Source organism: Equus przewalskii, chromosome 9 (assembly GCF_037783145.1).
Source record: "Equus przewalskii isolate Varuska chromosome 9, EquPr2, whole genome shotgun sequence".
NCBI lineage: Eukaryota > Metazoa > Chordata > Mammalia > Perissodactyla > Equidae > Equus > Equus przewalskii.
The window spans coordinates 24,817,269-24,834,407 of NC_091839.1; the positions used below are offsets into that span (position 1 = coordinate 24,817,269).

Consider the following 17,139-nt stretch of genomic DNA (forward strand, 5'->3'; position numbering starts at 1 on the left):
AGTAGTTATCTCCCCATTCTTAATCATTATTTGGGCAAAATGAGAGCACTATTATAGTCCTCTTTAAGGACCCTTGTAATTACAGTGGGCTCATCTGGACAATCCAGGATAATCTTGTCCTAAAGTCAGCTGGTTAACAACCTTAATTCTATCTGCAATTTAATTGCTCCTTGCCATGTAACATAACATTCACAAGTTCCTGGGATAAGGATGGAGACATCTTTGGAGGGCCATAATTCTGCCTACCACAGTAACTGCTTCTGTCCTGCATTGGGCAAGAGTTTCTTTCTGTCCTTAGAATTCAGGAACTTCAGCAGGATATGTTTAAATAATCTCATGTCTTTTTTCTAGCCTAAGGAAATTTTCCTCTAAATAGTGTTTAATTAGTACTTCTCAATTGTTCTATTTCATTTCTATTTTAAAACTTTAACATCTTGAATAAGCAGTATATCCTCATGATTCAAAAACCTGAAGATGTAAGAAAAGTGTGCAGTAAAAATATAGGTATGCTTCCTATCCTTTTTCCCTCCTGTCTATTATACCAACAGAACATTACCTTCCTGGGCTTGGATTCTCCAAGTGTGAAATTCAACCTCTCTATGCCTAACTCACCTTTTAGTATTGGTAATCATAATTCCTCCAAATAACTCCACATTCAGATTAGATTTTCTTTATAGGAGAAAAAACAAAACAGATGTAGAAAAGTTGAGTGACTTGCTGAAAAACACAAAGCCAGGAGGTGGGTGGTTGAGTTGGTATTTCCACTCAGGTCTGTGACTCTAAACTCTTCCATCAAACACGATGCCTGCAGAGAAACACTCCTCTAATTATTCCAGCCCCACAGAGGTGGAATCAAGGTAGTCAATTCCTTAGAGAAAGCAGGATCAGAGATGGAAGACGTCTGCCTCACGACATCGCAGAAGCCATGAGGGATGATGGAAACAAAACTCGGGTTCTGGGCCTGGCTCAGGCACAGACTGCTGCCTTGAACAAACTTTGGGACCATCTGAGGGAAAGCATCCTTAATCAGAGAATGGGCATAGTAGCCATGCGTATCCCAGACCCGTGCTTCAGGATGGGCAAGGCCAGCTCTGCAGTGCAAGGCTTCTGCAGTTTTCCAGGGCCATCTTCCAACCGGCAAAAGGAAAGGAACGTCTAACTATAACGTCAGAGCCAAGACTGGCCACACCAGAGTAAGAATTGTTTTAAAGCCCATCTTCAGATTTTAAGATTTTAGGCTGATTTTGGATTTTCCTCCATCATAATTGTGAGTTTCTTTAACATAAAAATCATGTTTTCATCGTGTTTTATATTTTTGTCCTTTGCTGCAAAACTTCAGGGTAATAAGAAACCTGGAGTTATCATCATATTTATAAATGGGGAAAGCAAACCCTAAAGAAGTTATCGCCCCCCCCCCCCCCCGCAGGCAACCACACAGACCCCTAGCCCTACACTCACGTTCCTGCCCACGCGGCCCTGTATCACCTCAAACCTGAACGGTTTCCCAACAACTGTGGTCACGCTCATACCGCGGGACTGAAGGAAGGCTGAGTCACACACTCTGAGTCACGGGGTCACCCACACACACACACGTCACACACAAAGCCGCGAACCCCGAAGCCAGCCACGCTCGCCCACGCGCCCCCCACACGCGCTCGTCGCCGCACCCACCGTCTTCGTCATTCGCTCGTATCCACTGGCCTGCTTCTCCCCACAAACCGTCACGTCACACACGGGCTGCCCCACACCTCACACTCGGAGCAGTACGCAGGGCACGTATGACAAGTGACGTCCCACAGCCACAAAAACTCACAGACGAGGGTCCGGTCCTAGGCCGCCTGACGAGGCCAAAGTTGAGGGGTCGAAAGGCCGGGCTCCAGGCATAACTGGAGCCAAGTACCGAACTACACATCCCAGAAGCCACTGCTGCCGGGGTCCAATCACCGCCCGGATCCGTCTTCCCAGCATCCCTTGGGCGACCGGCCCTTTAGAATGGGCGGGCCGTGGCTCCTTCGCCTCTGGACTATATTTCCCAGAAGGGACTGCGGGTCCCCGTGGGTCTGGCGCCTCCAGGTTCCTCAGGCTGGGCCGGAGACTGAGCTCCAGGCGTCCGGGGCGGGACCCATGCGGCGTCTCTGCGCCATCTTGCGTCAGAGCGATTGTCGCGTGTGAGGGCGAGCGGGAGGCCCTTCCGGTCCGCAGCGCGGGAGCTCCTTGGCCAACACGGTACGGAGGGCAGTACGTTGAGGCTCGCGGGAGCTTGTTTTTTTAAAATAAAGTTTATTTTCTTTCTTTTTTTTTTTGGAGGAAGATTAGCCCTGAGCTAACATCTACTGCCAATCCTCCTCTTTTTGCTGAGGAAGACTGGCCCTGAGCTAACATCCCTGCCCATCTTCCTCTACTTTATATGTGGGACGCCTGCCACAGCATGGCTTGACAAGCGGTGCCATGTCCGCACCCGGGATCTGAACCTGCGAACCCCCAGCCACCAAAGCGAACGTGCCAACTTAATTGCTGCAGGACCAGGCCAGCCCCAATAGCAGTTTTTTAAATTTGCATTTTCCTTAGGAAGAGGACTGTAGTTGTATGACTTCTCGAAGGTCTCTGAGCCTCCCCCGTATACGGTCAGAGAACACTCGAGCCCGACAGAAGTTAAAGCGGAAAAGGCAAGTTTTATTCAGAAATTATTGCCATATGGAAGAGAGAGCTCAGCACAGAACTGGGCTCCACTCCGAATATAAGAGCAAGTAGGGATCTTAGCCAAGGAGAGGGCAGAGGTCAGTGGATGGAGAATTACTATGAAAACATCAAGGATAAGGGGAGATTTTGGCTAAAGGGACTCAATAGGATTCTTTCTGAAGGCGGCCAGTGCTATTGAAGGTGAGGGATGAGGAATCTGATCAGATACCACGGGTGGGGGATTTTTGCTAAACTGACCTAGCAGAATTCTTGCTAAAACTGGACTAATTGGGCCAAGGACAGAGCCCAAGACTGGGGCCTTGAGGGCTTAGAGAAGCTTGACTAGAGTTAGTTCAACGAGAGAGTGAGACATCTATATGGGTGTATCAATAGATCCGATACAGATATTTATGAATATAGATCTCTATGTGTCTATATTTATGTGTAAACGTTTGTTGATCACCATGTAGCAAGCACTGTAATAAGAGCTTTGCATAGTATAACTCAATTCTCACAGCACCCCTCTGAGGTAACTAGTGTCATCAATCCACTGTAAAGAGCGGGGAACTGAGGCATAGAGAAGTTGAGGATCCTGGTGCAGCTGCCATTCCAACCCCAGGCAGTCTCACTCTAGTTTGTTCTCTTAATATACCATCTCTCAAAAATTTGGAACCACTGGGGGGCCGGCCCCGTGGCCGAGTGGTTAAGTTCACGCGCTCCGCAGCAGGCAGCCCAGTGTTTCGTCGGTTCGAATCCTGGGGGCAGACATGGCACCACTCATCAAGCCACGCTGATGCGGCACCCCACATGCCACAACCAGAAGAACCCACAACTAAGAATATACAACTATGTACTGGGGGCTTTGGGGAGAAAAAGGAAAAAATAAAATCTTTAAAAAAAAAAAAAAAAAAAAAAAAAAAAATTTGGAACCACTGGTCCAGAAGCAGGTGTCTGGGAAAGACCTTAAGGACTTGTCCAAAAGGAGTGCTCTACAATCAATGACTGGGCAAATCATAGACTTCTGTGTGAATCTCCCAGGTCCATCCATGTGGTGGAGTACTATACAGTTAATAAAAGTTATATTTTTGAAGAGTTTTTGATCTCTTTATACCTTTTAAGACATACTTATTTTATATTCTCTCTCAGTTTATGCTGTTACTTTGTTCTTGTTCCTGATTTGGGCTTGTCCACTGCTCTTTGGCCAATAGCAGCCAGCCTCATGCTGCGTGTGGCTCCAGTGAGCTTGTGTCTGGTCCTTGGGGCCACGGGGGCAGCTCTGCCAGGTCAGAACCCCACCCAGTATCCCCATCGACGTTTCAGACATTGCGTTGCTGATCTGGCTGAATCCTTCCTCCTGAACCAGGAACTCTGGCGATTTTGGAAAATCAGAATGGGTGGGCCACCTCATCCTTGTTTACTCATTAGGGCTGGAGACGGTTCCTTAGGGTTGGGGATGGCTGAGATATGTCCATGACCTCCCCATCAACCTCATTGTGTTAGTTTTCTATTGCTATATGATAAATTATCACAAGTTCAGAGGCTGAAAACAACATAACCTTCAGTATCTCCCAGTTTCCATGGGAGTCTGGGCACGGCTCAGCTGGATCCTTTGCTCAGGCAACAACCAAGGTGTTGGCCACACTGTGGTTCTTACTTGCAGCTCAGGTCTTCCTTCAAGGCCACTAGTTGTTGGCAAAATTCATTTCCTTACAGTTGCAGGTACCCATTCTCTTGCTGGCTGTCCACCAGGGTCACTCTCAGCTCCTCGGGGCCATACCCCTCCATGGGCAGTCCAGAACATCACTGTTTTCTTCGTCAAGGCCAGCAGGAGCATCTCTTTCTTCTGCTTTTACAGGGCTCGTCTGATTAGGTGAGGCCCACTCAAATTCATCTTCCCTTTGGTAACTCAATGTCAACTCATCAGCAGCAGAATGGGATGGGAAGGGCAGAATTAAGGGGTGGGCAACATCTTGAAAGTCTGTCCAAAATGCTCAGTATGCTCCCGAACACTGGAAGGCCAGTGCAGGAAGGAGGAGGAAGAGAATTGCAACCTGTCCTTCTGGGAGCTGTGAGCAAGCCTGACCTCTCATGTTTCCTCTTCCTTCCTTGGCTCTGCCTTCTCAGGACTCACCCTTCCCCAGGGGAGGAGTCTGGAGGAGGACTCATCAGCCTTTGCTATTCTGAAAGCCATGTCCCAGGTGAGCTGTGCTTTCTTTCTCCTTCCTTAAGCTCTGGTCACTTCATATGATTGAAGGAATATCTCCTGCCTCAGTCTCACCCAAGCCTGCAATCTCTGTTTTTTCCCATTTGAGACGGTGAAAGGAACCAGTGGTCCTGAGCCCTCACTAAGAATCCATCTCCTCTCTGTCCTGGGTTCATGTGGTCAGCACATCACTTAGAATCTCCTATCAGTTCAGTTCTGCCTGGAGGCTTGATGGACCGGAAATGCATTGCTTGGCAGAAAAATGAAAGACTACCACATGGAGTATGATTTGATGAGCTAATATGTTTAAACACACATAATAATGCTTTAATGGTAATCCACAGACGAGGGTTTCCTGTTGGACAAGATGGGCAGTGGTGTTGGTTGGTCTCTGCTGTGGTCTGAATGTGTCCCCCCAAATTCATATGTTGAAACCTCACCCCCAAGGTGATGGTATTTGGAGATGGGGCCTTTAGCGGGTGACTAGGTCATGATGAATGGGATAAGTGTCTTTCTAAGAGAAGCTCCAGAGAGATCCCTCGCCTGCTTCCACCATGTGAGGACACAAGAAGTTGGCCACCTGCAACCTGTAAGAGGCCCTTCACCAGAACCCAATAATGCTGGTACCTGATCTTGGATGTCCAGCCTCCAGAAGTGAGAAATTTCTGTTGTATATAAGCCACCCAGACCACGGTACTTTACTACAGCGGCCCGAATGAAGCCAGAATGTCTCAGTCTCAGGATGTGATGACAGTGCCTTCTTTTCCAGATCTTTTGAACTGGGGATGGCATTTGGGAGTTTGGTTATAGAACCTGGGATATTGCCTGGGAATCCCTTCAGGTGGATGTCTGATCCAAGGTCAGATCTGAGGTTGAGCCACATGTGTGAACAGTGGGCCACATGTGTGTGAGCCTGGAATATCCTCCATCAGCATGCTCTTACTTAGGAGCAAGGAAAGGGGACAATTAGGGGAATGGGCTAGGTGAGACTAGCTGGAATGCAGGAGTTCTTGAAAATCATAAACCATCAGAGCTAGGAAAATCCCTAAAGATATCTAGTTTGACCTCAGTGTCCAAAAATTTAAAAAAGGTTGAGTCACTTGGTACAATTTCATGGGAAAGTATGTAGCCAGTAACAATAAATCTATAGTAAAGGATATGACCCAGTAAGGGAGGGTAATATGCAGACACAGTGATGAACCTGACTTTTCAATACATTTTTAAATAACATGCAAATCTTATTTTCTAATACCTAACAGAGAGTCTGTTAAACATTTTGGAATGATTCCATGAAAAAATTGTTTCTCTAGTTCAAGATTTCTGAACCTCAGCACTAATGACATCTGATGCTGATAATTCTTAGCTTTGGGGGGCTGTCCTGTGCACTGGTGGATGGTCAGCAGCATCTCTGACCTCTACCCACTAGGTGCTAGTCGTGTCCTCTCCCAAGTGGTGACCACTAAAATGTCTGCAGGCATTGCCAGATATCTTCTGGGGGCAAAACTGCCCCTAATTTACAACCACTTCTCAAGTTTAACTTTTCTTGAAACATTTTATTATGAAAGCATTCATTTAAGAAATATCAATGTGTTGCCATATTTGCTCCCTAATTTCTGAACAGAAGGAGAGAAGAATTCAGACATAAGAAGTTGTGCAGTGAGCTTCTATACAGTTTCATTTATTGTGAAACCACTGAACTGAACTCCTTGTTCTTTGAAGTGTTTTTTGATGGAAATATCTCCCTTTATGAAGTTGTGTTGCTCTTAGTAGACATATCAAGAACATGTAGACCACCTCAGTTGCCAGTTTCCTCACTGTCCTCACCCTGCCTCACCTTATTCCCTTGATGTGTCTCCCCACTTCCTACAATGTCTTTTTCCATCCTTGCGATTTTCTAGTCATATTTACTTCAATGGCACAAATCCTCAATTTGTTTCCGGGTTAGTGGTGGTTAGGGATGTGACTATGGTCATCTCTCAGGATGAGCCGATCTCAGAAGGATCTGTATAGAGAATGATGCTGGAGGACTTCAGCAACTTCAACCCTCTCGGTAAGACGTTAGCACCCCCTGGAAGGTTGAAATTTGCCCACAGGGATATCTGCTGCCTCTGGTGTGAATTTCTGGGGTGCCTTTCAAGTCTCTGGTTGAGTTTCTTCTCTGTTCTCAGTGAGATTGTATAGAATCGGCTAACACCTGAAGAAGCTTCTTCCCCATTCCAAAGATGACTTCCTCCTCTTCTCTGGCCTTTTCTAGTTTCATTTCTTCATGGATAATGAGGAACCAGATATGAATTCTGGGACACCCTCTTTACAACTGTGTTCCATCTCTTTCAGTGTATGCAGGTTTTTCTATTTCTAAGCTGAATGTGATCTCCTTCAAGGAGCAAGGAAAGGAAGCCTGGGAAGTAGAGAGTGATGTCACACAAAGCCTGCACCCAGGTGAGTGGAGGATGATCAAGGGCAGTGGCACTGTAGGTAGTGGCCCAGGTCAGTTGGGAGGGAGCCTGGAAATTGAGGTAATGCCTGGAAAGATCCCCTCAGAGTCCCTAGGGTTACAGAGCAGAGTATGACCCTCATCAGCACACACTCTTGCAGGGGGCATCTCTGACTCATGAGCCACTCCTCGTGCGTCTCTCCATTCAAAGAGGAACTCGTCTGAGAGCAGGTACTAGAATAAGCATCTCTGCTTTTTCATTATCTTTCAGATTGGGTATCCCAATGGGAGAAAATGGAAAAATTTATAAACAAAGATCCTGAGGACCCCAGCTTCCAAGATGACTGGAAATGTAAAGGCACATTCAAGAGACAACAAAGAAATAGGAAGGAAATTCCAGTCAAGTCATACTCACCCGTGAAGAAATACCCACTTGGAGACAGCAAACATCCCATAACGTGCTTCAGAAAGTTCTATCTGGAAGTAGGCCCTATGTGTGTATTGAATTTACAAAAGGTTTTTGGCAGAAGAAATCTCTTAATCATCAGAAAACTCATACTAGTGAGGAATATTACAAATGCAAGCAATGTGGGAAGGACATTCTGATCTTCCTCAACATCAAGGGATTCATACTGGGGAAAGACCCTGTGAATGTAAAGAATGTGGAAAGGGCTTTAGTTCTGTATCACTCTTTACCCAACAACAGAGAATTCATGCTGGTGAGAAACTCTGTAAATGCAGGGTTGTGGAAAAACCTTTATTTGGCTCTCACAACTTAATATACATCATAGAACTCACATTGGTGAAAAGACTTATCAATGTACTGAATGTAGAAAAGCTTTTAAAGGTCACTTATCACTAATTACTCAACATCAAAGAATTCATGCTGGAGAAAAACCCTATGATGTAAGGAATATGGAAGGGCCTTTAGAGGTATCACACGACTTAAGGAACATTGAAGAATCCATGCCAGTGAGAAGCCATATAAACGCAATGAATATGGAAAGGCCTTCAGTTGTCGTTCACATCTTCCTCAACATCAAAGAAATCTTATAAATCTAAGGTTTGTGGGAAGGCCTTTAGACAGGGCTCACAGCTTAACCATCAGCAGAGAATTCACACTGGTGAGAAACCACATAAACGTGATGAACGTGGAAAAGACTTTGGTTGGATTTCGCAATTTAATGTACATATTAGCAACCACATTAGTGAGAACCTGTGTCAGTGTACTGAATGTGGAAAAGCCTTTAGTCACTTAACATTAGCTATGCAACATCAGAGAATTCATACTGGTGAGAAATCCAATGAATGTAAGGCATGTGGGAAAGCCTTTATGATTATCTCATACCTTATCCAGCATCAAAGAATTCACACTGTTGAGAAATCCTATAAATGCAGTGAATGTGGAAAGGCCTTCAATCATCGTTCATATCTTCCTAAATGTCAGAGAATCCATACTGGTGAGAAACCTTATAAACCTAAGGTTTGTGGGAAGGCCTTCAGGCAGGGCTCAGACCTTAAACAACATCAGATAATACACACTGGTGAGAAGCCTTATGAATGCAAGGAATGTGGGAAAGCCTTTAGTCAGTGTTCACAACTTATTTGACATCAGAAAATTCATTCTTGATGTATTTAAAAATGTGGGAAGGCCTTCAGGCACTGTCATCTTCCTGAACCTTAAGGAATTCATGCTACAGAAAATCCCTATAAATAAGTGAAGGAAAGACTTCACTGCTCTCATCTCTCAGGGAATATCAAATAATTTATAATTATGTATAACCTTGTCAAATGGGGAAATGCTTTTTGGTTTGACTCATGTTACATTCATCAGCAGATTGATCATCACATTCATCACCAAAGACCATATTTATATGATAATGTAGAAACACTTCCCAACACTACCTTCATTAATTATTGGAAAATTCATACTGGCAAACAACCACATAAGTGGAGAAATTTTGGAAACCCTTTAGCTTAAGCTAACCCTAATTTACATAAAAGAATGCATAAGATAAAGTAATCCTGTGAATGTCATGTGTGTGGGAAGTTCTTTAGCCATAAGACTTTTTTTTTTTTTTTTTTTTTTTTGAGGAAGATGAGCCCTGAGCTAACTGCTATCAATCCTCCTCTTTTTTCTGAGGAAGACTGGCCCTGAGCTAACATCCGTGCCCATCTTCCTCTACTTTATATGTGGGACACCTACCACAGCATGGCTAGCCAAGCAGTGCCATGTCCATACCCAGGATATAAACCGGTGAACCCTGGGCTGCCAAAGCAGAACGTGCGCACTTAACCACTGCACCACCGGGCCGGCCCCCTGCCATAAGGCTCTTTTAATCAGAAAATTCATATTGAAGACTGTAAGTAAAAAATCTCCATTCAAAGCTTATCATTTATTGCACACCAGAAAATATATAGTGACTAAAACTCCAGGCATTTAAAACAACAGTTAAACATGTATCAAAGAAGTTGAGGAGGGTGTGGAAAACTTTGTAACAAATCATAGGGGGCTGTAACTCAGTAAAAATGTAATAAATTAGACATCAATGAAAATAACATTTATGTTACCTTCTACCTAATATTTTCTGCTTCAGTGAAATCATGATAACACTATGAAGTGAATGAAAGCAATACAAAACAAAACCTGTGGGATGTGGCCACATCTATACTCAAAAAGTTATAACCTTAAATGCACTTATAGACCAGAAAACTACAAACACTAAAATAAGTGAACCAGAGACCTCTTCATAAGCTAGAAAACAAACATAACTAAGCAACAGACAGAATTAAGGGGAAAAGTGCATTGAAATTTAAAGTGAGAAGTAGGTCTTATCAACCTTGAAGGCTTTTCTTTAAAAGGGTAATATAAACATGTAGCAAATTTCATAAAAGTACTATACAGTATTACTAAAATGAAAAAGAGATAGTAACACACATAAAGGACATTACAAAATAAGGTGGAACCCTTTACATTTTTGATGCCAATAAATCTCAAATTTTAGATGAACTTCACTTCCTAAGAAGGAAAAACTAAGTTTCCAGAATTGAGTAAAGATCAGCAAAGGACAGATTTTTTTTTTTTATGAGGAAGAGTGGCCCTGAGCTAACATCTGTGCCCATCTTCCTCTATTTTGTATGTGGGACGCCTGCCACAGCACAGCCTGATAAGCAGTGGGTAGGTCCCTGTCCAGGATCCAAACTGGTGAACCCCAGGCCGCCAAGATGGAGCATGCAAACTTAACCACTACACCACCAGGCCAGCCCCTTGTTTGCTTTCTTTTGAGTTTTGAGTTTTCTTTATATATTCCAGGTATAAGTCCCTTATTACATATGTGATATGCAAATATTCTTTCTAGGCTGTTGTCTTCATTATCTTAGTGTTTTTTGAGGGGTAGAAATTCTAAATTTTGATGAGGAATTAATACATATCATTTTTATCTTTTATGGATTGTGCCTTTGGTGTCATATCAAAGAAATCTTTGCCTAACCTAAAGTCACAAATATTTCCTCCTTAAAGTCTCATAGTTTTAGGTTTCCATTTAGCTCTATCACATTTTTGAGTTGATTTTTATATATGGTAAAAGAGGTGGATCAAAGTTCTTCTTATTTCTATTTTTGCATATAGATATCCAGTTGTTCCAGCACCAACTGGTAACTTTCCATTCTCTACTTAATTGCTTTTGCTTCCTTTTCAAAAATCAACCGATCATAAATGTACAAGTTTATTTCTGGACTGTAGTCTGTTCCATTAACCTCTTTTTCTGTCTTTATGCCAAAATACTGTCTTGATTACTTTAGCTTTACAAGCCCTGAAGTCAGGTAATAAAAGCCCTCCAAATTTACTTTTTCAATTTTTTTTAACTATTCATCTTTTGCAATTTAATATGAATTATAGAATCAGCTTGTTGATTTCTATTAAAAAGCCTACATAGATTTTGATTGAGATGTTGAACCCACAGATGAGCTTTGGGGAGAAGTGATGTCTTAATATTGAGATTTCCAATGCATAAACATAACATGTCTCTGTATTTCTTCAATATTTCTCTCAACTGTGTCCCATACTCTTTAGTATACAGGTCTTTTAAGTATCTCATATTTTTGGTACTATTGTAAGTGATATTTTAGTTTCGATTTCTGATTTTCTGATGCTAGTATATAGAATGATCTTATATTCTGCACCTTGCTCACTTAGGTCTAAAGTAACTTTTTCTATAATCCATAGGACTTTCTACATGATCATGTGATCTGCAAATACAGTTTTACAGCTTCCTTTCCACTCTGCCTTTTGCTCTGTTTCTTGCCTTACTGCACTGGCTAAAACCTCCAGGACAGTGTTTAATAAAAGCAGTGAGAGCAGACTTCCTTGTCTTTTTTCTTGATCTTAAGAGAAAGGCATCCATAAATATGACGTTGGCTATAGGTCTTTTGTAGAGAGCTGTCTTAGTCAACTTGGGCTACTACTACAAAATACCACGACTGGGTGGCTTAAACAAGAACATTTATTTCTCACAGTACTGGAGTCTGTCCCTAGATCAAGATGCCGGCAGATCTGGTGTCTGGTGGGCCAGGTCTTACACCTCCTTTGGTGTCTAAATCCGCCTCTTCCCTTATGAGGCCTGGGAATTGTAATATAGGACTTTCTTGTTTCTCCTCCTACCAACGAATCAATCCTTCTCTGCTATCCACAGGCAATCCATTCCTCCCATTCCTAAGACTCTATCACCGCAATACATAATGAAATACACATTGACCTCTGATCCTGAGTTTCATCTACTGAGACCCAGTCATACATTTCCAACTCACAGTCCAAGGTATACCTCAATTCTAAATGATTCCTTAATACGCACATCACAAACGTGCTCCATTTCCTCACTTTCGATCAACGGAAATATCACGAAGCTTAGAAACTAAAACAATATTCACTCCCACATATCAAAGAAACCAATTTTGATCCTTCTACTGATAGTTTCTACTGAGTCTCCAATGTCCAGCACACGTTACAGCTTTTGGCTAGAAGAATTAAGTACGTTGTGTGTGACTGCACTGGGACAGGACTCCTGGAAGCTTGCACCTGGTGTCCTCCAGACTTTGCCCCATGAGCCTTTCCCCTTTGCTGCTTTTGCTTTGTATCCTTTTGCTAAAATAAGTCTTAGCTGTTACGTGGTAAAGAACTTAATCTTTCTCCGAGATCTAGCCTTTGCCCTCAGCTCCTGGGAGGTAATCTCTGACCTCATGGAATGTCCTGCCTGATAAAAGTATCTCTGTTTGTGCAGGGAACTTGGACCACACCAGGTAATCAAAGGATGTGACTTAGGCTGGGCTCTGTATCACAGTATCAGCGTGACCTCCAGAGGGGCTGGAGACTGAGGAGAGCCACATGAGGAACCCACCATGTCGACGTGACGGAGCCCAATAAAGAATGACACCAGGGGTCGGGGGCTTCCCTGGCAGGCGATACTCTGTGCATACTGTCACACATGGCTGGGGAGGTGTTTATGCTGTCCATGACTCCAACACGGGAATGGAAGCTCTGCATCTAGAACCCTCCTGGACTCTGCCCCATGCATCTCTTCCCCTGGCTGATTGTAATGTACATCTTTTCACTGTAATAAACCATAACCACAAATATAAAAGGTTTTTTTTTGTGTGTGTACGAGGAAGATTGGCCCTGAGCTAACATCTGTGCTAATCTTCCTCTATTTTGTATGTGGGATGCCGCCATAGCGTGGCTTGATGAGCAGTGCTATGTCCGTGCCCAGAATCCAAACCTCCAAACCCCAGGCCGCCAAAGCAGAGAGCATGAACTTAACTACTATGCTACCCAGCTGGCCCCAGTATAAAAGTTTTTAGTAAGTTCTGTGAGTCCTTCTAGTGAGTTATTGAACCTGAGGGTGATCTTTGGGATCCCTGAATGTGCAACTTGTGTCAGAAATTAGGGTGTTCTTGTGGACTATTCCCTAAATCCGCAGCCATAAATACAACTATATGCCGAGTTCTGTGACTACTCCTAGTCAATTATTGGAACTGGGGGTGATCTTGGGGGCCCGCAACACTTGACCAGTTTTAAAAAAGGAATAAATGTTTGTTAGTGAATACATCATCAATGAATACATGCATTCAAATGATCAGACTTTATTTACAATAAAGAAACAGCAGTATCAAAGAATAGTGTTTTGTAAAAATACAGAGCCTTATACAAGACAGAATGGAAAAAGGACATGCTGCTGAGAAACAGGATTACTAGTTAAAAAGAGCCTTACCACAGATGAAGAGGAAAGACATACTCTACCTCAGGGAATCAAAAACAGATTCCCTTTAGTAGATCTTTAGAGTGCATATCAGGATAATTCACTCGCTGAAATGAAATGCAGTCTCCCTTTCCTTGAATCTGCACTGGGCCTACAACTTGCTTCAATTAACAGAATGTGATGCAAGAGATGCTGTGCCAGCTCTAGGTCAAAACAGAAAGAAGGCTTGGCATATTCTATTTTATGCTCATGGAAACTCAGGGCAAGTAGTCGAGCCATCCCACTGGAAAGGGCATAAGAAGGGGTCAAGTGAAGAGGGACAGGTTCTGAGAACAAGGAATAAAGCTGAGGAAGCCAGCTGGCAGCAAAAATAGAGGCCTAGACATAGGACCCCAGCTATTCTAGCTCAGTATCACAGGTGTGAATCAAGAGGCCATCTTGGGTATTCCAGCCCCAGCAGACATCACATGCCCAGTATGAATTTCTCACCCACAGAATTACAGGAAATAATAAAATGGTCCTTGCTCTAGCTACTACATTTTCGGGAGAGTTTGTTGTGTAGCAATAAATGTTGGAGACAACGTGCCTCAGAAAACTGCAGATGTGTTACAATTTCACCTCATCTGCCTCCCTCAGGGCCTGCAACAGGAACAAGGAGTTAGGTTCCACCTTCAGCTGCTTGTGGAGAATGAATCAGGGGATGGACTGAAGATGCCTAGCTCATGCCTGGCTCATGCCTAGCTCATGGCTTTCCAATATCCCAGGACCTCACTGAGCCCTAACACAACTACGATTCACAATGATCTCAACCACCTATAACTGCCCTGAGCTGTCCTTTCCAGATTACACCTTGTCTGCACCATCTCTTTGTACCAATAGTACGTAAGGTGAAAACCCACTGAAACTTTATTGTATTGAACATGGAATGATCTCTGCATCACAGTGATAAAGCAAAGTCTAGGTCCAACACATAAACTGCTTTCTTCTGTTGTGTCAACTTGATGAACACCAAGGTACTCCCGTGGAAACAGAAATATATCACTTTCACCTGTTACCAAATGTTACCAAATGTTATTTATTTTTAATAGCTTTATTGAGGTATAATTTACATACCATAAAATTCATTTCTCAGGGTATAATTTAATGACTTTTAGTAAATTTGCAGCCATTAAATTATTTTTAATAACACTTTGTCACCAAAAATCTATCTATCTGGTCTAGTGGTATAGTGGTTAAGTTCGTGAGCTCTGGGCATGGACCTACACTGCTCATCCAGTTATGCAGTGGCAGAGTCCTACATACAAAATAGAGGTAGACTGGCATGGATGTTAGCTCAGGGCCAATCTTCCTCACCATCAGAAACCCCCCAAAAACAAAAAAAACCTAATAGACATCATCAATGAATGTCAAAAAACCTACGTTGAATGAATGAAGCCAGACAAACACAAACATACATACTGTGTGATTCCATTTATATGAAGTTAAAAGAAAGAAAGAAACAAAGGCAAAAATATTGTCATAAAAACAAGAAAGTGGTTTTCTCTGAGAGTGAGGGCAGGGAAAAGGGCATGAAAGAACTTTCAGGAGTGATGGAAATCTATCTTGATTTTAGTGGTGGTTACAGGGCTGTAATCAATAATCTGTAATCAATAGCTATAATCAATAGCCAAACTGCATATTTAATATCTGTAAATTGTATCTCAATTACAATGATAATGTACAAAAATATCAAGAGTAAGGGAAGTAGGGAACGAACGTGACAAGGTGTAGTTGTTAAAAAAGCTGCAGGCATAGGGGCTGGCCCCGTGGACCAGTGGTTAAGTTTGCGCACTCCGCTGCAAGCAGCCCAGTGTTTCGTTGGTTCGAATCCTGGGCGCGGACATGGCACTGCTCATCAAACCACGCTGAGGCAGCGTCCCACATGCCACAACTAGAAGGACCCACAACGAAGAATATACAACTATGTACTGGGGGGCTTTGGGGAGAAAAAGGAAAAAATAAAATCTTTAAAAAAAAAAAAGCTGCAGGCATAGATATTTCATGTTGTCAAAATGAAATACAGAAAGAAGCAAAAGTAAAATGGTAAAAAAAAAAATTTTCTGCATGGGGGTATATACAAGATTGTTGAAATATTTTTATGGTTTTCTCTTTAAATGTAATTTAGTAATTTCATGAATAACATGAGTCATTATAACAAACAGGACATGGAGAGAAAATACTGCCTCTTTTCCTAAAAGAAAGAAAATAGGAGTTTCCTCTTTGAGAAGAAAAAGATCTGTTTTTCAAAGTAAAATGCCTTGTTTTCTACATTTAAAGGGCTAAGAATCAACTCTGCTTGTACCTGCATTGAATTTCAGGGCCCACGCAACCACCCTGTCTGGAGCCCTACTCCAGGAAACCCAGCCAGCTCTCCAATCCTCTTCTGTGCAGCACACTGCCTTGCTCCTCATTTACAGAGAGCAGATAAGGTCTTCGCCTGAATCCCACAGATGAAGCCTCACTCCTGCCATCCAACCTCAACCTGTACTGGTGCCCTAGTAAACGTGCTGACCCTGATAAACTGGACTTCCGTGCTCCAGACACCAATCACATTCCTCTTCCCCAAATTTTCCAAAGGCCGGCTGTACCATTACTGGGACTGAACTAAGCAACAGCATTTTCCATCTTGCTTCCTCTCGATCCCCAGGGGGTGAAGAAGGTCAAAGATAACTTGAGAACTCACCTCTACTTCAAGATGATGAATCTCCAGATAAGGCTGTTATCTTTTCCTCCAGGAACCATATCTTTGACCCCAAAAAGTGCTTAGAAGAATGGTCACAGTGGAGATTCAGAACAATTCAGTGAATAAGAAATGAACATTGAAAGTAGAGGAGAGGGACAAGGAGGAGGGGGCGCCCAGAGTCCCACCTTTTGCTGGAACGAGAGGCCCCGGACCTCGTCCCTGTGTCAGTCTCTACTGCCCAAACAAGTCTCCCAAGGACAGCCTCGATGCTTCCAGGACTGAAGAAACATGATGCTACAGGAAACAAAGATAAAACAAAAACTCACCTGTGACATGCCTAGTGCCCACTTCGCTGGGTCCCTCTCCAGCGCAAGAAGAGAGTCCTGGGGACGCGGAGCAAAGGAGAAGGATGCAAACTTAAAAAGACCGGAACGTCGAACCCACCTCCACCCTTTTAAAGCACGCCCCGGAAGAAAGTGCAAGCAAAACTTCACTGTCCAGATACAACATTGTTTAGTGTACGCGTTCGTTCCCAAATAACGTAACCGGGCCTTTTTCAACGCCGGGACAGAATCACTAATAAAATGCATGATAAACGTTTTATCAACCCTCGCTGCGCGCACACAGTGACACCCTGACCACACCAATGCCCCCCGCACCACGCGGACCCTTCCAGCTCACGGGCCGCGACGCCAGGTCCCACGGGTACCCACCTCCGCGCCCCAGCACGACCCACACCTCACCGCCGCCCTCGCTCCCCCGGGGTCGGGAAGCCACCACCCAAGAAAGCGGACGACGGCACCCGTCAGAACACGAGCCGCCTGGCCCGCACGACCGGAAGTGCCCGCCT

General features: G+C 43.6%; 2 long non-coding RNA genes across 2 annotated transcripts; one reads left to right on the forward strand and one right to left on the reverse strand.

Moving 5' to 3' along the window:
* The first annotated feature begins 2,097 nt into the window (after positions 1-2,097).
* LOC139073579 (uncharacterized) lies at positions 2,098-7,619 on the forward strand. Its single transcript, XR_011522470.1, has 3 exons — positions 2,098-2,226; positions 7,217-7,321; positions 7,588-7,619. It is a non-coding gene; the product is annotated as an uncharacterized lncRNA (long non-coding RNA).
* A 7,603-nt stretch (positions 7,620-15,222) lies between these two features.
* On the reverse strand, positions 15,223-17,135 carry LOC139073576 (uncharacterized). The gene is made up of 4 exons (XR_011522467.1): positions 17,003-17,135; positions 16,475-16,672; positions 16,290-16,368; positions 15,223-15,797 (listed from the first exon to the last, which is right to left on the reverse strand). It is a non-coding gene; the product is annotated as an uncharacterized lncRNA (long non-coding RNA).
* Positions 17,136-17,139: the final 4 nt, after the last annotated feature.